The following is a 23,994-nucleotide window of genomic DNA, read 5'->3' as shown; positions in this document are numbered from 1 at the left end:
TTCCTCCATTGCTGGTCGGAATGCAAACTTGTACAGCCACTTTGGAAATCAGAATGGCGTTTCTCAGAAAATTGGGAATCAAAGCCGGGCAATGGTGGTGCACGCCTTTAATCCCAGCACTTGGGAGGCAGAGGCAGGTGGATCTCTGTGAGTTTGAGACCAGCCTGGTCTACAGAGCTAGTTCCAAGACAGGCTCCAAAGCCACAGAGAAACCCTGTCTTGAAAAACCAAAAAGAAGAAGAAGAAGAAGAAGAAGAAGAAGAAGGAGGAGGAGGAGGAGGAGGAGGAGGAGGAGGAGGAGGAGGAGGAGGAGGAGGAGGAGGAGGAGGAGGAGGAGGAGAGAAGGAGGAGAAGGAGGAGAAGGAGGAGAAGAAGGAGAAGAAGGAGAAGAAGGAGAAGAAGGAGAAGAAGAAGGAGAAGAAGGAGAAGAAGGAGAAGAAAGAGAAGAAGGAGAAGAAGAAGGAGAAGAAGAAGGAGAAGAAGAAAAAAAAGAAAATTGGGAATCAATCTACCTCAGGACCCAGTAATACCACTCTTGGGCATACACCCAAAGGACACATACGTATACCACAAGTGTATTTGCTCAACTGTCTTCATACCTGCATTATTTGTTATAGCCAGAACCTGCAAACAACATAGATGCCCTTCAACTGAAGAATGGATGAAGAAAACATAATACATTTACACAATGGTGTACTACTCAGCAGGAAAAAAGAAGATATCTTGAAATGTGCATGCAAATGGATGGAACTAGAAAAAAAACATCCTGAGTGAGGTAATCTAGACCCAGATAGGCAAACATGGTATACATGGTATGTATTCACATATGAGTGAGTATTAGATGTAAAGCAAAGAATAACCATGATCCCAGAGAAGTTAGGTAACAAGGAGAACCCTAAGAGATACATTCATGGAATTCTCTGGAAAGGGGAAACACACAAGACCATCTGAGAAATTTGGGAAGGAAAAGAATGGATGGGGGGGGGGAAGGAGGAGAAGAGAAGGGGAGACAGGAGAAGAACATGAGGGAACAGGTTGATCAAGAAGGGTAAAAGAGAGTGAAGGAGAAAAAGGAAATAGATGTCTTGATTGAGGGATCCATTAAAGGGCTAGCAAGAAACATGGTACTACGGTATTTCCTGGGAATCACCAAGGATGACCCCAAATAAGACTCTAAGCAACAGTGGACAGAACACCTAAACTGACCTTCCTCTGTTATCAGATTGATGACTACCTTAATTGTCATTATAGAACCTTCAACCAGCAACTGATGGAAGCAGACACAAGAGATGTACAGCGAAGCACTGGGCCCTGGTTCAAGAGAGACCAGAGTGATACTATGAGCAAAGGGGTCAAGATGGTGATACTCATAAAAATAACTGACCTGAGACAGTGAGAGTTCACTGACTCTGGACAGAAAAGAATATTGTAAATAATTTTTTTTATTCTTGTCCCATTTATTAAATCCCAACTGAACTGCAGTTTCTCCTTTCTTCATTCCTCACAACTCCCCTTACCTTCCCCTCCCAGAACTACTCCTCCTCCATTTCCCTTCAGAAAAGAGAAAGCCTCCAAGGAATAGAGACCAAACACAGCGTAACAAATTACAGTAAGATTAGGCATAAACTCTCTTGTCAAGGTTGGACGAGGCAACCCTGTAGGAGGAAAACAGTCCCAAGAGCAGAGAAAAGAGTCAGAGGCAACCCTGTAGGAGGAAAACAGTCCCAAGAGCAGAGAAAAGAGTCAGAGACAACTCCTATTCCCACTGTTAGGCGTCCTACAAGAACACCAAGCTATATACCCATAACATAAATGCAGAGGACCTAGATCAGACCCATACAGGCTCCCTGATTGCTGCTTCAGTTTCTGTGAACCCTCATGAGCCTTGTTTAGTTGATTCTGTGGATTGTGCTCTTGTGGTGTCTTTGAACTCTCTTGCTCCTACAATCCTTTCTCTCTCTCTCTTGCAGAGATCCTCAAGCTCTGCCTAACATTTGGCTGTGAGTCTCTGCATCTGCTCCCATCGGTTGCTGGATGAAGCTTCTCTGATGACTATTAGGCTGGGCTCCAGTCTATAAATATAGCAAATATCATTAGGAAACACCATTTCATTCACCTTTTGCCAGTTGCTTTGTTCTATGTTAGGTTTCCAGGCACCCGTCAAGTATAGGCTCCCTCTGAGGCATGGGTCTTAAGTGGTCCAGTCATTGGTTGACCACTCCTATAGGTTCTGTGCCACCATCACCCTAGCACATCTTGCAGTCAGGTCAAATTGTAAGTGGAAAGTTTTGTGGCTGTGTTGATGTCCCATTCCCACCTATGGAAGCCTTGCTGGGTTATAGAAGATGGTCAGGTCTATAGGTCAATGGCAGAGTGCTTCCCTAGCATGAGTGAAACCATAGCTTCAATCTACAGTACCTGTCCTAACAAATAACTTTCTCTCTAGGGAATAAACACTAACAAGACAATCTCTTTTTTTCCCCTTCTATATGTCAACTTAAACAAGATTGATAATTATTTTTGCAGACAAATCACAAGAATATTTACCACTATTAAACACATCCCCATGTAACCACATGATAAGACATATCTTCCCCTGAGCACCTTTTGGGAGCCTGCATCCACTGACTCGGGCTATGATAGACTGCAAATTGTTAAAAAACACCTGCTCCTTGAAGATGCTCAGCATCTGGGCCCCTATTTACCACCTCCTTGCAGTGTTAATGAGAGCAGGGGAGCTCTGAGAAAAAAATCAGCAACCTCTAAAGTCTCTAGTTTTAAACTGTTTCTATTTTGTAGACTGGGTGGAAATACAAAAGAAAGAAATGATTACACTGTGAGAAAGAGAAGACAGTGAACGCTCTCAGCGTTGGGCTCTGGCATTGTCATCATTAGCAAGAGACATAGGGATGAAAGATGAATCTTCCAGCATATCTCTTCTAAATGGTCTCTTTCTCCAAGGATTTGGATGCATCTAAATCCAGGGAGTGTGTTTTCTTCAAATAACAAGATCAGAGCCACACTTATCAAGGAAGCAACTCACATCACCCACCACTACCTTCATTCTTACCAAGAGATTTCTCCTTGCACCAGAGTAACAGTGAGGAATTTCTTGCTACCATGGACTGCATTTGAAGAACATTACATTTTTCCATTCCTACCAATTCCCTTTCAGGTGCCATGAACAGAACATATTTGATCTTCTGATTATGAGATTAAAGAATGTTTACTTTCAATATCAAAGATCGGTGACTACAAACAGTGCCTAAGAGGAAATTACAGCAAGCATTCCCTACAGGGATGTCATTTTGTGTGTATTTAATGCCTAACCACCTTCATAGTGACCAGCCAGCTGTCACAGGCTGCCTCATTCTTCCCTACTAACTCCAAATCAGGGTCAAACTATAGGGAATCTGGCCTCGAGAATTTTCTTTTCTCTGTATCACTAATTATCCTTTCCCTTTCAGGAAGAAAGATCATTTCTGACCCATCTTTAGGTCTTTCTGCCTTGTGTAATAAATATGAAATGTGAAGAATGGGTTCAAATTTCCCCCAAATGATGTATACTAAGCACTTACTGAAACTTGAAATTTCATTCATTCATTCATTTATTCATTCAAGCACTTAATAGCAACGAGAAAATTATCGGATTCAAGGGTTCAGGTGTAATTCAGAGGTTATAAATGTGGAGTATGGATGAAGTGCTGAATGGGTGTGTATTGCTGACATGAGCACAGCCATATCGAGACACCCAGAGCCTCAAGTCCATGAGACTTCCAAAGCCTTCCCCAGGCAAGGTCAGAGAAATATGAATAATTTCCTCTGGTCCACGTGCTGATGTTAAGAACAATCAGCCTGCTGGGCGGTGGTGGCACATGTCTTTAACCCTGTGCTTGGGAGGCAGAGGCATGTAGATCTCTGTGAGTTCGAGGACAGCCTGGTTAACAAGAACTAGTTCCAAGACAGACTCTAAAGCTACAAAGAAACTCTGTCTCAAAAAAAAAAAAAAAACAACGAAACAAATAAAACAACAGCAACAAACCAGCAATCAGTCTTTATCTAAAGCCACAATATGCATAAACTATCAAAACCATAGCTTCCTCCTCCTGGATGATATACCATAACTTGAAATTGTCTTGCTACAGAGACCTCCTACCAAGATTAGATGTCATGCCTCTTCACCCCCACTCTGAAATATATGATATATATACTCCTACATATAATTTGTTATATACATTAAACATATATTTTTTCTGTACATATGTATATGTATGTGTCCTTTCTTCATTCTCTCTTCAGCCAGACAGGTCGAGTCTAAAACTGTGCAGGGTGAGGCATGTAAATAATGCAAGTAGAAATAAATAAAGCTGCTAAAAATAAAATTCTGGGCTAATTATGTTACACAAAGACTGAACCAAATACTCGATTCCATTAAGAAAATATAAGACAAAGAAGGATGCCTGACAAGAATTCAAAGAAACATTATAGTATTAAAGAGAAAATATGTGTGTGGTAGTTTGAATAGGAATGGCCCCCATTGCCTCATATATTTGTTCATTAGGGAGAAGTGTTAGTAGACAGGGATTAGAAGTCGTGAGCCTGTTGGAGTGGGTGTGTCCTTGTTGGAGGAAGTGTATCACTGTCTTTCTCTCCCTGCTGCCTGAGGATCCAGATGTAGAACTCTGAGTTACTCTCCAGCACTATGACTGCCTGTGTCCTGCTATGTTCCCTGCCATGATGATAATGGACTAAGTCTCTGAAACTTTAAGCAAGGTGATTTTAAATACTTTATTTATGGGAGTTGCTGTGATCATGGTGTTTCATTACAGCAATAGACTATTGACTATGTGGCACAATGTTTTATGTATCTATTATTTAACTAAGGAAAGCTCAATGATTTCTCTCTCAAGAAAGAAAGAAGGAAGGAAAGAAAGAAAGAAAGAAAGAAAGAAAGAAAGAAAGAAAGAATGAAAGAAGACACTATCATCGAGTTCATATCCACAGACTACAATTCAGTAGAATTAGTCATCAAGACAGAATGACAGATGACCCAAAATTTCCTATTTTAGCAATATATGTTGCAGCTGAAATAGGCAGATTGGCTAAAATCAAAAACACCAATGATAGCCTTTGCTGGAGAGGTTGTGGAGGAAGGGGTTCCCTCATCCATTGCTGGTGGGAATGCAAACTTGTGCAACCACTTTGGAAAGCAGTGTTTCGGTTTCTCAGGAAATTCGGGATCAACCTACCCCTGGACCCAGCAATACCACTCTTGGGAATATACCCAAGAGATGCCCGATCATATGACAAGGGCATTTGTTCAACTATGTTCATAGCAGCATTATTTGTAATAGCCAGAACCTGGAAACAACCTAGATGTCCTTCAATGGAAGAATGGATGAAGAAAGTGTGGAATATATACACATTAGAGTACTACTCAGCGGTAAAACACAATGACTTCTCAAATTTTGCATGCAAATGGATGGAAATAGAAAATACTATCCTGAGTGAGGTAACCCAGACCCAAAAAGAGGAACATGGGATGTACTCACTCATAATTGGTTTCTAGCCTTAAATAAAAATCAGTGAGTCTATAATTGGATATCCTAAAGAAGCTACATAAGAAGGTGAACCCAAAGAAAAACATATAGCTATCCTCCTGGGTAGGGGAAGTAGACAAGATTGCCAGGCAAAAAAATCGGGATCTTAAGGGTGGGGTGGGAGGGGGGTAAGGGGAGATGGGGAGAGAAAAGTGAGAAGGGTAGGATGGGGAGAACTTGGGGCAACGGGATGATTGGAATAAAGGAAGGTTGGATAGGGGAGCAGGGAAGCACATATCTTAATTAAGGGAGCCATCTTAGGGTTGGGAAGAGACTTGGACCTAGAGGGGCTTCCAGGTGCCCAAGGCGAGGTCCCCAGTTAGTTCCTGGGGCAGCTAAAGATAGCTGTCCTATAGCCATTCTGATGAATATTTTGCATATCACCATAGAACCTTCATCTGGCGATGGATGGAGATAGAGACAGAGACCCACACTGGAGTACTGGACTGAGCTCCCAAAGTCCCAATGAGGAACAGAAGGAGGGAGAAGATGAGCAAGGAAGTCAGGACCAAGAGGGGTGCACCCACCCACGGAGACAGTGGGGCGGATCTATTGGGAGCTCACCAAGACCAGCTGGACTGTGACTGAAAAAGCAGGGGATAAAACCGGACTCTCTGAATATGGCGGACAATGAGGGCTGCTGAGAAGCCAAGGACAGTGGCACTGGGTTTTGATCCTACTTCATGTTCTGGCTTCGTGGGAGCCTAGCCAGTTTGGATGTTCACTCTCCTAGACCAGGATGGGGGGGGGGGACTTTGGACTTTCCACAGGGCAGGGAACCCTGACTGCTCTTCAGACTTGAGAGGGAGGGGGAGAGGAGTGGGGGGAGAGGGAGAGGAGTGGGGGGACGGGGAGAGGAGTGGGGGGGGGTGGGAGGCTGGGAGGAGGCGGAAATTTTCTTTTTCTCAATAAAAAAAAGTCTGAAGTAAAATAAAAAATAAAAGTTCAATGCAACAAAACTCTTGAATTCAACAAAATCATTCTATAAAAATAAATGCTGAAATACATTTGACAAACAAACTTTTCAGTGCTGAGAACTATACATAAACCATCACTGAGCTACACCCACTTAAATCACAGTAAGGAAGTAGTTATGATGAAAATGGTGACTAAAATGAATAAGGAATACTAATGCAGTTGATAAAATGTGGCAGTAAAATATATGGAATAAAAAATCAAATAGATGTAACTAAGAGGATCTGATGTAGGACTTACATTGCGAAGAAGATCAAGGAGACACTTGTTCTAACAGCCTTTGGCTGCCCTCCATTCGTTGTCCTTAGGGGTGTTAGTGAGGTGTAAGAGAACATTTAGTTTTGCTACTGATTGATTGACATTACTTTTTTTCAGTTGCTAATCAACTTGCCACTGTTTTATAAGTGAATGTTTTGATGGATGCTTGGCCTTTAAATACTTACTACCTCTATTCCAGAATGTGAGGCTGGCATGCAGTGCCTGCCAAACTGCTCCTTCCTCCCAGTTCTCTGCTCCCACATCTTATCTGGAGCGGTTTCCCAGTACGTTCCCCTCTCTGCCTCTGGCTTAAGCATCTGACAGCATGCTTTAGTGTACCTCAGATCATGTTCAGAAGACTGACACCACCCTTGAAATGATTGTAACAATCGGCTATAACTTATGTAGATAAGCAGAGGGGATGCTTTGAGACATTCTTGATGACTTTAGAGGGAAAGCTCAGGTTTGTAGAAACCAACAACACAACACCAAAGTCTTGCATTTGTGCATATTCTTAATATAGTCTTCTAGTAATCATTTTTATTATATCTTATTAAAGTATTATCCTGGAACAGAATGCAAAAGCAGTGGAAAAGGAAAACTGACCCTTCAGTAGGGATAGCCTGAGAAGCACTGATTTAGAACATTCTAAAACACTTGAGAGCCTCTTTTAAGAGTTAATTGAAAACAACCAACTAATAATTGCTACATAAAACAGAAGTTAGGAATACAAATACCAGTGACATCATTGAAATTTATTAGGGGCACATTGTGTTTCATTTTCCAGGCTCAGTGACATTTCTACCCTTCCCACTTGCTGCAAAAGAAAACCAAGCACTGTCAAGGCATCATACTGGCAAGTTAAACACAGTAATGAATAAACCTGGTGGGCCTGGTCCTAACAGAATTTATAATCCAGTGAACATATTGCATTACTGATACTACTGAACTTAGAGTTGAGTTATTTTAATATAGTGTTAATATATAGATGGAATGTTTATCTTTCTCAAGGGTAGAAGATATAAAATGCTACTTCTTATGATAGTAGGCAAAGCTCAGATGTAGTGGGGTTAAGAATGAAGGACTAGGTCTGCCTGACAGAGAAATTATAGTACAGATGAAAATTCTAACACATCTGGTTAAGCCCAATCACTGTTCCTTTTATTAAATGTGTCTTCCAGAAATCACATCAAATTCATGGGCCATGGCCTTGAGTCTCGTGTGTTTCTCTGCCATAAGTTGAATTTATTTACAGCTTAGGGCTTTTTTAGGCTGTCCAAACATTTTCTTAGAATATTCAGGCTCAAATCTGCAGGTAAATATGGGGAGGCAGGGACAGAAGGATCCCTGGGATTCACTGGATAGCCAACTTAGCCACATTAGAGTGTCCCAGGCTGGTGAGAGACTCTGCCTCAAAATAAGAAGGTGGATAGGTATGCTGAAGATTCAGACACAAGGTTCAACCCTGACCTCCACACTCATGCACATACAGTGATGAGCACCTGCTGCACCTACACACACTTACACACACACACACACACACACACACACACACACACACCACAGTAAAGACAAAGTCAATAGCAGTATTAAAATCACAATTACAAAATTTCTCACAGAAATGTTTTGTTCATACTCCTTTCCATTTTTGCTCCCTGACTCCTTAGGAGGATCCTGTGCTAGTAACATGACAGGAAATGTTTTGTGCCTCCCTGTGAAGCTTTGTTCATTTGTAGCTGTTGAAGGACCTCTTAGCAAAGAAAATAAAGTAGATGACTAAGTGCAAAACATTTATTAAAGTGTCTACAAACATAATTTGTATGAAAAAGTGATTAGGCAATAAAGAGTGATTGGTATGTCAAGAATTTCATTTCAGGCAGCCGTTTTTTTATTAGAACAAGCCACAGTTGTCTACGCATTGGTTTTGTTCTGAAGATGTGACACGAGATAAATATAAAAAAAGAGCTTCGAACACTGTTATCTGCAGTGCGGTCCTTCTATTGTAAGTACAGATAATAACAGTTCTAATATTTCTTTTCATTTCCTTGCATGCCTAGTCTCCCTCTCACTGCACATGGTGCCCTTTTCACAGGGTCTGCTGCTCCAGTAGCTCAGGGACCTGAACAAATAATCAAGCAGTTTGCCTCTTTGGGGAAGAAATACACTCTTATCTTTAAATTCAGTCTCTTGCTCATCCTGCAAGGAACAGTCAAAGTGTTCTTATAGTTCAGGACGCATCAAGAATAAAAGTCATTTAAAACAGAACCTTCTCACACTATTATTCAAACTCAATACAGGTGTTAATTTTTAAAAAATAAGGGTGCCAGAGGAATGAGGAGAAGCTGAGAAGAAAAGGGGGATATGGAGGATATGGAGGATCGGTAAGAAGGCAGAGGTAGAGGGGGAAGAGTGGGAGTCACTTTTCATGCATAAGTAGGAACACTCCACTGTTTCTAGCTGTACAAACCAAAGCATGATTTTTGAGCTGTTCCTGAAACCTCTTAAGGTAAACTTAAGGTCTTCATTAAGATTAATGTTTAACATAAATGTATATAGATCCTGTCAACTTTGAAATTTTTACAGGTCAGCAATTTTTTTGCTTTCATTGCCTAATTGCCAAGAGTCATTTGAAAATATGTTCCAGCAATTGAAATACAGAATTTCCTTGACATAAAAGCTGGGTTCTATTGATCACCTGAAACAAATAAAAGCATACCCAGTCAATGACGATAAGACCAATGGGTTAGTCGCAATTTTCCTTGAATCTCTCAGGTTTTTCAAATGCAGCTAAGAGACTGACCAGTCAGGATGCTACAGATAAACAAGAGGTAGATAGTGGAAAATGACCTAGGAAAATAGGCAGGGTAAGATGAACAGATTGTTGTCCGTCTTTGTCACACTTTAGGGTATATTAGAACATATGATACTTGGCCTCTTTATGAGACTTTCTAACTCACCAGGTGTGGTATAGGCCCACTCAGGGAACCCTGGAGAAGAGAGGGATAAAGGATTATAGCAGTCAAAGGGATCTAGGACTTCATGAGAACATGGCCCACAGAATCACACAAGCAGGGTTCATAGTGGTTGACAGAGACTGAAGCAAACATCAAGGAGCCTGTATGGGACTTATCAAGATCCTCTGCATATGTGTTATGGTTGTGTACATTGGTGTTCTTGTAGGACTCCTAACAGAAGGGGTGGGAATTGTCCCCGAGTCTTTTTGCCAGTGATTCGAATCATTTTCATCCGACAGAGTTGCCTTGTCCAAGTCAAGACTTGAGGAGAGGTTATGTGCCCAATCTTACTGTAAAATGTTATGCCATGTTTGGTCAATATACCAGGGAGGTCTGTTCTTTTATGAAGGGAAATAGAGAAGGAGTATATCTGGAGGGGACATTGGGACAAGTGGAGGGAGGGGAAACTGTAGTTAGGATGAAATGAACGAGAGAAGAATAAGCAAACAAATAATAAAAAAGCAAAAACAAAAAATAACTTCATTTCTGTGTTTAACTCTCAAGGCTGTATATCCTTTATCAATATTTGGATTATGAGTAATGCTTTGTTTGAAAGAAGAATCAAAGAAGTCTCAAAGATAAGCACTGGATTAATTGCTTTCCATACCTTATCAAACATAAAATGAAGCTTATAAATTAGTTGAATAATTTGACCAGATGCAAACCTAGACAAAGTATTATGACTTCAAAATCTCAAGTGTCAAAGGCCTATTATGCATATTTAGTTTCATAGATGCTTAGAAAATTCTACATAGTGTTATATAAAGATGTTTATGCCCTTACAAATGAAAGTCTGAACAAATCTATAGAAAGAAAGAAATCTTGGCTTTCCATAACATGTGATATCTGAATACATATATATTTAAGTTTTTAAGTGTAGTTTTTCTTTTCATGTCTTTTGTTCATTATATTAAGGTAATAAAATGGGTTTGTGCTGAGCACAGTGGCATATATCTGTCTGTAATGCAAGCATTTGGAGGCAGAGGCAGGAAGTTGTCAAGTCTGAGACCAGGCTGAACTTCATGGAAAAATTCTACCTGAATTTAATTATGTCATTAAAATAAAAGTAAAATGATTTTGAATTGGGCAATTGACATACATTAAATAAATCAACCTCAGTATCAGTGGTCAATTATAATAGTTCATAGATGAAAAATACCCAATTTTTTTTTTTTTAAAAAAAGAATGCTCCCAAGAAGCAAAAAGGATTGGGTCCAGATGGTAGGGGAGGTAGAGAGAAACTGGGAGTAGGGGAGGGGAAACTGTAATCGGGGTATATTAAATGAGTAAAAAAGAACATTTTTCAATTAAAGAAGACAATGTAGGAATTTGACACCTCAATAAAAAAAAAAACTGAATGACTATAGCTGGCTTTTTCATTGCGGCCACCAACTAGTTCTCAAATTATAACACAGAGACGTAATATTAGTGATGAATGTTTGGCCTTATCTTAGCTTTTATTTTAATCTGTTTCTTTTATCTACATTTTTTCCCTCGGGACTTTTTACCTTTCTTACTGTCTTTCTGTATATCTTACTTTTACTGTTCCTCCTATCTAGCTGGCTCATGGATCTTTGGATTCTGGCCCTGGGTATGCCTCTCTCTTTCTCCTCATCTTCTTGTTCTCTTTGCATTCTTTCTGAGTCTAGATTTCTCCACCCATTTATTCTCTCTGCCCACCAGTCCTGTCAATCACTTACTGTCTGACTATTGGCCCATCAACTCTTTATTTGACCAATCAGGTGCCTTAGGCAGGCAAAGTGAAACTAACGCAACACATCTTTACATAATTAAACAAAAGTACTGTAAACAAATGTAACACACCTTTACAACATTAAAGTAATATTTCACAACAAATGTATTTTCCCAAAACTACTAATGACTCAAATGTATGAAAACAGGATCTTAGGCAAAGAAATGTATGATAGGGTTTTCTAAGCTTTTATTTAATTGCCAGTTTTAAAATTTTTCTGTGATGAAGAAGACAATTCAAAAGTACCATGAAGATGAACTTACATGACAGTTTTGAATACTAACTTCCACAAGAAAATACCAATTTTCCCACATAGGTAATTATTTCATATTTAATACAACAGATATACAAGATAAACACATGGCATATTTTTCATCAGGAAAAACAAAGTTATCAAATGGTCCCTGGGACCATGAACCTCAACACAGGAGAAAACATGTAATTTCACCATGTGAGATTATTTTAATTATAGTGAAAATACCTCAATGGCCTACTATTTTGGTTATTAATGTACTGATTCATTACATCAAATTTGAAAAGAAAATGTACATGCATTTATTCTATATCCTAAAGTAATCTAAATTTCAGATAATTACTAGACAACAAGAAAAGAATGTTCTTTAGAGGATGTCTCCAGATTAAAATGGGTCCAGCTTTTATATACAATGTTTGGAGAAAATGAGAATATCATATGCATTGTGAACTAACAGGACTACAAAGTAATTATTGTATGAACACTAAAGGCATTAAATACAATACTACATGAATAAGAAACTAAGAGAAAAGAAATCAAGTTGGCTCCAACTATTTCTATTGCCTCAGTTGAACCTCCAGTAGAAATGAAACAAAATGTATTATGTTGAAATATTCGCTTCACCAAGAAGTAGAAAGCATCTATCTAAAAAGATTTATATCAGATTTATACCGAATAGCATAGCTCCATCTCATTATACTTCTACATCAAACTCTGAAGCTAGGGATAATGAGAGAGATAGAATTGCATCTAAGGAAATTATCAACCATAGGGAAACTTAAGCATGTTATTAAACAAGAGAATTTTCAGCATAAGAATCCCATAAAAACTTGGAAATGAGCTGAGAATTTTAAAGCAGAAATAGAACATATCAATGAGGAAAATCTTAACTGAATTTGAATTTGATACTCCAGGTAAAGCCCAGAATTATATATGTGTGAATATGGAGATATTCTAATACATAATACATATTAGGTAACATTATGAGGAAATAAATAATTCTGTTCAGTGTATGCATAGGAATTCAATATATTGGTGTGAAATTTTATTTATATTTTACTGTTTATTTATAATTTACTTACTTGTCTTAGTCATTTATTGAATGTGTTGTTGTCTGTAGAACATACAAAGTATGACCTAGGTAACCAGGACAGGAGTGAATCTCTTCAAGGAGAGCCACCTTTCTTTCTTCTTCTTTTGAATTTCTGTCTTATTTGTACAGAGTATCTTACAGTTTTCTGTAACTATCTAAGGAGTATCTGTAACTATCTAAGGGCAGTTTTCTTTGTTTTTTCTACTCTCTTGCTAACTCCAAAGATAAAAATCTAAACACTAACTATAATCTCTGTGCTCCATTGTCCTAAGTATACATTTTTATTTATCTACTTCTCTAAAAATTGATGTGAAAAATTATTGAATACCTATGCTGACTGATGTTTAAAACTGAAATATTACATGCAGAAATATAATATTTTATGAATTTTAAAGAAATACACAATATTTAATTGCTCTAAGCAATCATAAAATATTTCACATCATACGTAAAGGTGGGGAATAATAAAGATGAGAAAAATAATTCCTAAAATGAGATGGAATATACAAATTTCAAACATAAATACCTCTATATCAAATCTTAGCAAGAATGTACATATTTTATAAATGCAATGAAATGAAGCTACTCCTCAATGTTCCTTTAGGCTAAGTTTAAATCTTTCTTATACTTTGTGTCTTTCCTTGGTAAAAAAATAATTTGTTAGTAAATACAATTCATTTATATTATAGACCAAAGCATATTTTCTTGCATGTTCATTAAGAACTCATTTATTATTTCTAGTCAAAACACAATGAAGAAAATTTGGACTCTCAGACCTCATACCATCTGCACTCCTTACAACAACAACAATCAATCTGGTGTGGTTACAGGGACAAATCACTGTAGGTTTGTGATAAATTTGAGTAGATAGCAATATACTAAATAAAACATTTTAAAAAATTATGCAACTTTGGAGAAACGTTTTTATATCACCATTTGTTAACTCAGGAAAAGGTCAATAGTTACTACAAATGTATGATATGAAAATTTCATTCCATTTCTTGTTGTTACTTGCAAAGAATTAAGCTTAGACCCGAAGAAGAGTTTCCAACCTACTATAATTTGTTGCAAGGAGAGGGCCTGCTTGTTCATCCCAGCCACCCAGCTAGATTAGTCCCGAAATAACTAAACAGAAACTGTACTTATTAAATCACTTCTTGGCCCATTAGGTCTAGCTTCTTATTGGCTGACTCTTACATTAATTTAACCCATTTATATTAATCTGTATATTGCCATGTGGCAGTGGCTTACTGGGAAAGATTCAGCATATCTGTCTCTGGCAGCTCCATGGTGTCTCTCCCCTACTTCGCCTTTCTTCCTCCCAGCATTTAGTTCTGTCTCCCCTGCCTACCTAAGTTCTGTCCTATCAACTAGGCCAAGACAGTTTCTTTATTCATTAACCAATAAAAGTAAGACATAGACAAAAGAACCTCCTACACCAATAATTTTATAAGAATGTATGGCTTCTTTTCTCTTACTTATATATACTAGGAATTTCATGAGGTCAATTTTTAAATTTTGAAGAATTTTGTCCAATCTTTATAGTCACTTGTCATTAATATTTCTTAATATCAATTCATCTATAAAAGACATAGACTAACAGAATGGTTATGAAAACAGGATTCATCCTTCTGTGTATAAGAAACATACCTAAACCTCAAAGACAGATATTACCTCATAGTAAAGGGTTGAGAAAAGATTTTCCAATAAAAAGGACCTAAGAAACTAGTGAGTGTAGCTATCCTAATAACTAACAATGTAGACTTCAAGCTAAAATCAAATCAAAATAAATAGAGAAGTACACTTGATACTCATCACAGGAAAAATTAATTAAGATGAAGTATCAATTTGAACATCTATGCCCCAAATACAAGAGTACCTCATATGCAAAAGAAACATTTCTAAAGTTTAAATCACACATCAAACCCCACACACTAATAGCATGAGACTCAACACTATACTCTTATTGATGGACAGGTCAAAAAGACAGAAATTTAACAAAGTAATAAGACAAATAACAAATATCGTGATTCAAATGAACTTAACATATATCTACAGAACATTTCACCCAAACACAAAAGAATATACCTTCATCTCAGCACCTCATAAAACCTTCTCTAAAATTGACCATGTACTCTGTAATAAAGAAAACTTCAAAAGATTAAAAAATAAGAATAACCCCTTGTATCTTATCAAACGCCGTGGTTTAATGTTAGAATTCAACAGCAACACTAATTGCAGAAAGCCTAAAAATCCATGAAAATCAAACAATGCTCAGCTGAATCACCCCTGGGTCAAGGAAGAAATAAAGGAATTAAAGACTTCCTAGAATTCAATGAAAATGAATGCACAACAAACCCAAACCTATGGTACACTTCGAAAGCAATGCTAAGAGGAGAGTTCATAGCACTAAGTGCCAACATGAAAAAAGGTGAGAAATCTCACACTAGTGACTTGGCAGATTTAAAATCTCTAGAACAAAAAAGAAGCAAACACACCCAGGAGGCATAGATGACATGAAATAATAAAATTGAGGGATAACCAATGAAAAAAAGAACTGGGTCTTTGAGAAAATCAACAAGATAGACAAACCCTTATCCAAAGTAACCAAAAGGCAAAGAGAGAATATGAAAATTAACAAAATCAAAAATGAAAAGGGAAACATAGTAACAGACATTGAGGAAATCCAGACAATCATTAGGTCATACCTCGAAAACTTTTTCTCCACAAAATTTGAAAAACTAAAAGAAATGAGCAATATTCTGGATAGGTATCACATATCCAAATTAAATCAAGTCCAGATAAACAATTTAAATAGACCTATAATCCTAAAGAAATAGAAGCAGTCATCAGAAGTCTCCAAGTCAAAACAATCCCAGGGCTGGATGATTTCATCACAGAATTCTACCAGAACTTCAAAAACAAGCGAATACCTATATTTTGCAAACTATTCCACACAGTAGAAACAGAAGAAACATTGCCAAACTCTTTTTATGAGACTACAATTACCCTGATACTTAAGGTTAGTAGTATACAAAGAACTAAGTGTAGTAGAGAGACTGCTTGTTTCCTGGCTGCCCAGAAACAAAATAACCACACAGAAACTGTATTACTTAAATCACTGCTTGGCCCATTAGCCCTAATTTCTTATTGGCTAACTCTTACATCTTAATTTAACCCATTTCTAGTAATCTATGTATCGTCATATGGCTGTGACTTACAGGCAAGATTCCGAACTTTGTTCCTGGAAGGGCTACATGGCTTCTTCTTGACTTCACCCTCTTTCTCCAAGCATTCAACCTAACATTTCCTGCCTAAGTTCTACCTTGCTATAGGCCAAGCCAGTTTCTTTATTCATTAACCAATAAAAGAAACACATAGACAGAAGGACCTCTGACACCAACTAAGAAAAAGAATTACAGACAAATCTAGCTCAAGAATATTAATAAAAAGTACTCAATAAAGTACTGGAAATCTGAATCCAAGAATATATCAAAAAATATTCACTATGACAATTAAACAATCAAATAGGTTTCATCCCAGAGATGCAGGGATGGCTCAACATACCAAAATCTGCCAATGTAATCTACCATATAAAGAAACTGAAGCAATAAAACCGTATGATCATCTCATTAGATGCTGAAAAAGCATTTGACAAAATCCAACACCCCTTCATGATAAAGGTCTTGGAGAAATCCAGGACACAGCGAACATATTTAAACATAATAAAAGCAATATAAACAAGTCAACAGCCAATATCAAATTAAATGGTGAGAAGCTCAAAGTGATTCTACTAAAATCAGGAACAAGACAAAGCTATCCACTCTCTCAATATCTATTCAACATAGTACTTGAAGTTCTAACTAGAGCAATAAGACAACAAAAGGAGATGAAAGTAATACAAATTGGAAAGGAAGAAGTCAAACTTTCCTGATTTGCCGATGATATGACAGTATACTTAAGTGACCCTAAAAATTCTGTCATGGAACTCCTACAGCTGATAAACAAATTCAGTAATGTGGCAGGATACAAGATCAACTCAAAAAAAAAAATCAGTAGCCATCCTTTATACAAATGATAAAAGGGCTGAGAAAGTGATCAGAGAAACATCACCTTTTATAATAGTCACACAAAAAAAAAAACCCTACTAACAAAAGAAATGAACGACTTCATTTCTTTGGGTAACACTAACAAAAGAAATGGAAGATCTGTATGACAAAAACTTTAAGTCTTTGAAGAAAGAAATGGAAGAAAATATCAGAAAATGAAAAGATCTCCCATGCTCTTAGATAGGTAGGTTCAACATAATAAAAATGGCCATCTCACCAAAAGCAATCTACAGATTCAGTTGAATCACCATCAAAATCCCAAAACAATTCTTTACAGACCTCAAAAGAATAACACTCAATTTCTTCTGGAAAATCAAAAAACAGGACAGTTAAAATAATCCTGTATAATAAAGGAACTTCTGGAGACATCACCATCCCTGATATTAATTTCTTTTATAGAGCTACAGTAATAAAACCAGCTTGGTGTTGGCTTTAAAACAGACAGATGGAACAATGGAATCAAATCAAAGGCCCTGAATTAATCAACACACCTATGAATTCCTGAATTTTGACAAACAACCTAAAATTCTACAATGCAAAAAAAAAAAAGGAAGGAGCATCTTCAACAAATGATGCTGGCATAACTGGGAAGAATGAAGATAGATCTATATCTATTCCCATGTACAAAATTCAAGCCCAAATATCAAAGACCTCAACAGTAATCCAGTCACACTGAACCTCATAGAAGAGAAAGGGGAAAGTAGCCTTGAATGCTCACCTATTTTCCTCCCCTAGACAAATAGTTTTACTAATGGCTTCTGAAATCAGAGTCTTGAGTCAATTGTCTCTCCTAATAAAATAATCAGTAATTATCATCATCAGCACATGATGCTTGCTGAACAGTGCTGGCACACACCTTTAATCCCAACACTCTGGAGGCTCAGGCAGGTGGATCTCTGTGAGTTGTAGGCCAGCCTGGTCTACAAGGGCTAGTTCCAGGACAGGCTCCAAAGCTACAGAGAAACTCTGTCTTGTGAAACAAAAACAAAAACAAAAACAAAAAAACAAAACAAAACAAAAAAATACATGAGGCTTGCTCTATAGGATAATTAACAAAAATATTCCCTTTGCATTTAAAGTGTACAATTTCAATTGTATTAAAACTATCTTTGCAGATGGGAAAAGTATGTATTTATGTATTGCTTTATTTCAAAGAGATACTTTTAAAAAATGCTTTTTTTTCCATCTTAGGTCAAATGGTGAACAAACTCGAGCATATCTCTGTAATAAATAGAGCTCTTATGCCAGGAGCAAAGTGCCATTATTATAGAAGAGTTTTCAATTTGTCCAATTCAATAGATTTGCTAGTGTGTATGAATTTTTATATAAAATGAGAAGTTACAGCTTTTCTGTCACATAGTATCAATTGATTGCTTTAAAATGAGAGTTATCAAAACAATATTCTCTTCACATTTCTAAGATCACACCAACCAGATAAGTTATAGAACATGCTCACAGCTTAAAGAGACAAGGTAGTGAGATAAAACTGGGTTTTTATGGAGAACAGAATAGGATTAGGAAACAAATGTAACAGGGGTATTTGATGTAGAAAAAAAAGAGAATAAAACAATGTATTTCTTTACCACCTGAGTTATGGCATCTGCAATTGTTTCGTATTCCGTTCTCCATCATAACCCAGTGCCCATCGATGAAAAGCCTGAGGTTCTGCTTCTTAAGCTCTGTGGATCAACTAGCTCAATGCAAAATAGGAGACTCGGATTCTGGTATTTGGTGAAACAACAGGGGTACCATAGTTAACAACAACACATCATATGTCTCAAAATAGGAGAATCAGAAGAGAAGATTAGTGGATGATAAAATTCTAAGGTGATTGATTTGATAAGTTCCTGAGTTGATCATTAGCCAGCGTACCAAAACACCACATCATGGTACCTCATATATATACAGATACTGTGCCAGTCAAAAATAACTTTCAAATACTTGTTGGATGCTGCTCCAATTTGAACCCCTACTGTTTTACTCAAGTCTTTGATTAAAGGTGGGTTTTATCTCCCTACCTTGTCTCTTTAAGCTGTGAACATGTCCTGTAACTTATCTGGTTGGAGTGATCTTAGAAATGTGAAGAGAATATTGTTTTGATAACTCTCATTTTAAAAGCAATCAATTGATTCTATGTGACAGAAAAGCTGTAACGTCTCATCATTTTATAGTTTGTTTCCTAATCTATCCTTATCGACTCCCTCCCTTGTGGCTTCCCCTAAGCATAAATAAATAAATAAATAAATAAATAAATAGAAAATATAAGGTCTTAAATTATAATCAAACTCTCAGTGACCATCCCCTTAAATATAACTGGGTCCTTCCCCCTGCCATTATGCTGGAAGCCATCTATTGTGAATAATGACACTTCATCATCTTATCACAGATTTTTTTATTATTAATTAAGATTAAGTTTTTAATTTATTTTAGATTCCCGCCACAATTTTTCCTCATCTCTTTCCTCCTGTTCCCTCCCCTCCACCTCCCATCTACCCCCTTCCCATATAGTCCTCTGCCGACTCCATTCAGAAAGGGTCAGGCCTCCCATGAGCATCAACAATGTATGGCACATCAAGAACAGGTAGGACCAAGTTCCTCATTTCTCTTCAGTGGCTTTCTGTTTAGTTTGTTACTATTTGGCATGAGTGTGTGTGTGTGTGTGTGTGTGTGTGTGTGTGTGTGTGTGTTGTGTGTGTGTGTTGGGTGGAGGAAGATGATGTCATAGAAGTCTTCCATGTTCATCTTTCTCAACTGTGCATCTGTAGTCACCAATATCACTGCCAAAGTAACTTATTTACTCTTTATGGTCCATGGGAACATAGATTACGGACTTCCATATGCTTTCTGACATCAGCATCAACTGCAAAGAGGGATCCCGGTAGCAGTAGGGCCACAGATCCAGACAAGTCCCTCTGATGTAGCTGAGATCATGGACACCACATGGCTATGGCTACAAAATAGACCATGGACATCTATCTGGCCTTTAGTGACAACATGGACCTTGGCCATCAATGCAGCCCAGGCCACAATGAGACCATGAACCCAGACATGGTACTCATGATATCATAGTTCAGTGCATCACCATGGCCCCAGGTGGCAGCACAGACCAACCATATCTATGTGCCCCCCATCAGGAGTATTATCTATGAATATCAACAAGTCTTCAGGATGCAGCACAGATCACAGACATCTGAGTGGCCTTCAGTGGTAGCATTGGCACGGTATTTCTCAAGAAATAAGATTTCTATTTTTCTCCTGCTAAGTTTTATGTGAAATAAGGAGCCCATAATGAAACACATTAGATATGAAAGAAATTCTCAACAATATAACTACTAATTTTTAAAGACCCAGTTGATCCTGGCAAGGGTTAAATTATCTAGGATAAGGTAAATATGTTTAAATAAGATGAAAAGAAATTTTAACTATTCAGATAACTTATCATGAGTTCCTAGTTTCTGAAATGTGATGAGAACAAAACTTTCTGTTTAAGAATAAAAAGTAAGAACAAGGTGAGGAAAACAACTCAGTATGGGCAACTGATTACTGCATAAACACAGGACCTGATTTCAAATTCCTAGTGCTCAAATATCCTTAGTTGAATATATTCTGTTGAAGTAAAATGGATGTAAAAATCAATCATCCTAATAGCAACACTTAAATACTTAAAGAACAGGAGGTAAGGAATGGCAGAAGAATTAAGATGAATAAGAATCATTTTAGTTGTTCATCGACTTCATAAACTAAAATCCTTTGGGACAGCGATTACAATGCACATTGTATCACGGAAAATAGCTAAGACAAAAATAAGTATTTCATTCCCTCTGTTAAAATGATCCCATGGCAGAAGCATCTTACATTATTTTACTAGGAAAATTATTCTAAGATAAAGGGCCTCTTTAAGGGAGATAATAGGATAAGATCCAAAGCCACTTTATTTTTTTCAATGAAAGTTGGACCCTCATATTAAGACAATCCTTATATTCAATAATTAATAAGCAGAACCTCAGGAAACTAAGAAGCTTCTCTAAGGCAAAGGACGCTGTCAAACTGCTGTGTACAAAATGGGAAATAGTTTTCACTAATCCCACATCTGAAAAAGGACTAATTTCCAAAATATATGAAAAACCCAAGAAAGTAGGTACAAATAAAACAAATAATAAAACAGTCAAAAAATGAGGTGCAGAGCTAAACAGAATAATTCTTTAACTAGAAATTGTTAAAGAAATGGTCAATATATTTGGCCATCAGGGAAATACAAAAAAAAATGACTTTGAGATTCCATCTTTCACCTGTCAGAATGACTAAGATCAAAAACACAAGTGACAGCTCATGCTGGCAATGATGTGTAGAAGAGAAACACTCCTCCTTTGCTGGTGGGAGTGGAAATTTGTACAGCCACTTTGGAAATCAATATAGCGGTTTCTCAGAAAACTGGGAGTCTATCTGCCTTAAGACTATCTATACCACTTTTTGGCATATACCCAAAGGATGTCCCATCCTACCAAAAGGACACTTGCTCAACTCTGTTCATAGCCACTTTATTTGTAATATCCGGAAACTGAAAACAACTTAGATTCCTGTCAGCTGAAGAATGGATAACGAAAATGTAGTCCATTTACAAAATGCCGTATCACTCAGTTGTTAAAAATTAACATCATAAAATTTGCAGGCAAATTGATGAAATTAGAAAAAAAAACATCCTGAGTGAGGTAATAATCCAGACCAGAAAGACAAACATGATATGTATTCTCTTGGAAGTGGATATTAACCATAAAGGATAATCATGCTATGATCCAGAGACCCAGAGACTAAGTCCCAAGGAAAACTCAAGGAAGGAATGTATGGGTCTCCCTGGAAAAGGGAAATAGAATAGATTTTGTGGGTGTACTGGGGCTGGATGGGGACAGGTATAAGAAGGATCATGTTGGGAGAAGATGAAGACAGAGTGCTGGGAGACATAACTAGATTTGTGGTCATTATAAGGTGAGATGAAAAGCTAGTCTAGTGGAGACTCCCTGGAATCTATGAGAGTGTCCTTAGCTAAGACTTCCAGTAAGTGGGAATACAGAGCCTGAAGTAGCCATCTCCTGCCACCAGACAGGATTTCCAGTAGAGGGATTGGGACATCAACTGTCTTAGTTAAGGTTTCTATTGCTGTGAAGAGATACCATGATCATGGCAACTCTTATGAAGGGAAACATTCAATTGGGGTTGGCTTATAATTCCAGAGATTTGGTCCTTTATTATCACTGTGTATAAGCAGACATGGTGCTGGAGAAGAAATTGAGAGTTCTACATCTTAACCCAAAGTCAGCAAAAGGAGACTGTGCTGTACTGGGCATATCTTGAGTATATAAAGCCCACCTTCACGGTGACACATTTCCTCCAACAAAGCCACACCTCCTAATAGTGCCAGCCAATTGGCACTATGGGTCAAGCACTTAAACACATAAATCTGTTCAAACCAGCTATTCAAACTACTAAACCCACCCAGTCTCAAAACCTTCCACCTAAAATTTGTCATGCCTGCAAGATGTGCTGGGTTGTGGCAAAGAAATTAGGGGAGTGGCCAACCAATGTCTAGTTTAGCTTAACGCCCATGTCACAAGATGGAGCATACCTCTGACACTGGCTGGAGGGCCAGGGACTAGAGGCTGGGTAGCCCAGATACCTACAATAGAAGCAAATATAACCAGCAAAAGAAAATAGTCAATAAAATGATCCCTAATGATATCTGCTCTACATGTAGACAGGAACATAGCACGGTTCTCATCAGAGAGGCTTCATCCAGCAACTCAGAGAAACACAGAGCCAAACATTAGGCAGAGTTTGGGAAATCCTGTGGAAGATGGGGAGAATAGATTGTAGGAAAAACTCAAAGAATCAACTAACCTGGGCTTAAAGGGACTCACTGATACTGAACTAACAACCACGGAGCCTGCATAGGTCTGATCTAGAACTTCTGCTTAAATGTTACAGTTAGGTAGCTTTGTCCTCTTGTGGGATCCCCAACAGTGGAAACAGTGGCTATCTCTGACTTTCTGATTTGCTTTTGGAATCCTTTCCTTCCCAATGGGTCGCCTTGTCCAGCCATAAAAGGAAGGGAGGTGCCGAATCATATTGCACTTTGATATGCCATGTTTGTTTTATATCCCTGGAAGGCTTGCCCTTTTATGAGAGAAAATGGATGAGGTGTGGATGAGGAGAAGAGTTAGAGAGGAGAGGAACTAGGCAAACAGTAGAAAGGGAAACTACAATCAAGATATAATATATGAGAGGAAAAAGAAGAAAAAAAATCCCTTATGACATTCATTATCATCCCATGAAACAAGCATGATGATACACTGTTGAGGTACAAACTGGGAGGCTTGATACTCAGACTACATCATACACTAATATTTGACAAGCTTTGAACAAACCTGGATCTCACTTGCTTATCTATACTGTGAGGAAAATAAGGACTGGAAAAAACCATTGGCCATTTTCCAAATTAGACACATGCCTTGACAAGCATAGAATGAAATCTTGGTTTCTAGATGTCTCAAGGGCAGATTTTCAAAGTAGTTTTGGTAGGTGTGTGTGTGTGTGTGTGTGTGTGTGTGTGTGTGTGTGGTGTCTGTCTTTGTGATATTGTAACTCCTATTTCAAAAATAAAAATATAGCTAGTTTAACAGTGGCTCTTTTGAAAGGCACATATTTTCTTTAGACATGAACTATAGGGTATAAAATGGGATCACAAGCTTTATGTGACCTACACCAATAAATACATGAGCTATCTCTTGCTATTGACATCAGTTACAACTCGTCTTCTAGTTCTTTCTGGATAATAGACTAGTAAGTCAGTCAAAAGATGAATAAATCAAAACCAAATAATTCACAGAAAAATAATCTCTAGAAACTTATCAGTCCCAGGAGATTTTAACTTGCAACTATACTTTT

The sequence above is a fragment of the Microtus pennsylvanicus genome, chromosome 3 (genome assembly GCF_037038515.1).
Source record: "Microtus pennsylvanicus isolate mMicPen1 chromosome 3, mMicPen1.hap1, whole genome shotgun sequence".
In the NCBI taxonomy this organism is placed as follows: Eukaryota; Metazoa; Chordata; class Mammalia; order Rodentia; family Cricetidae; genus Microtus; species Microtus pennsylvanicus.
The sequence above is the reverse complement of the archived record's forward strand: the minus strand, read 5'-3'. Positions refer to the sequence as shown.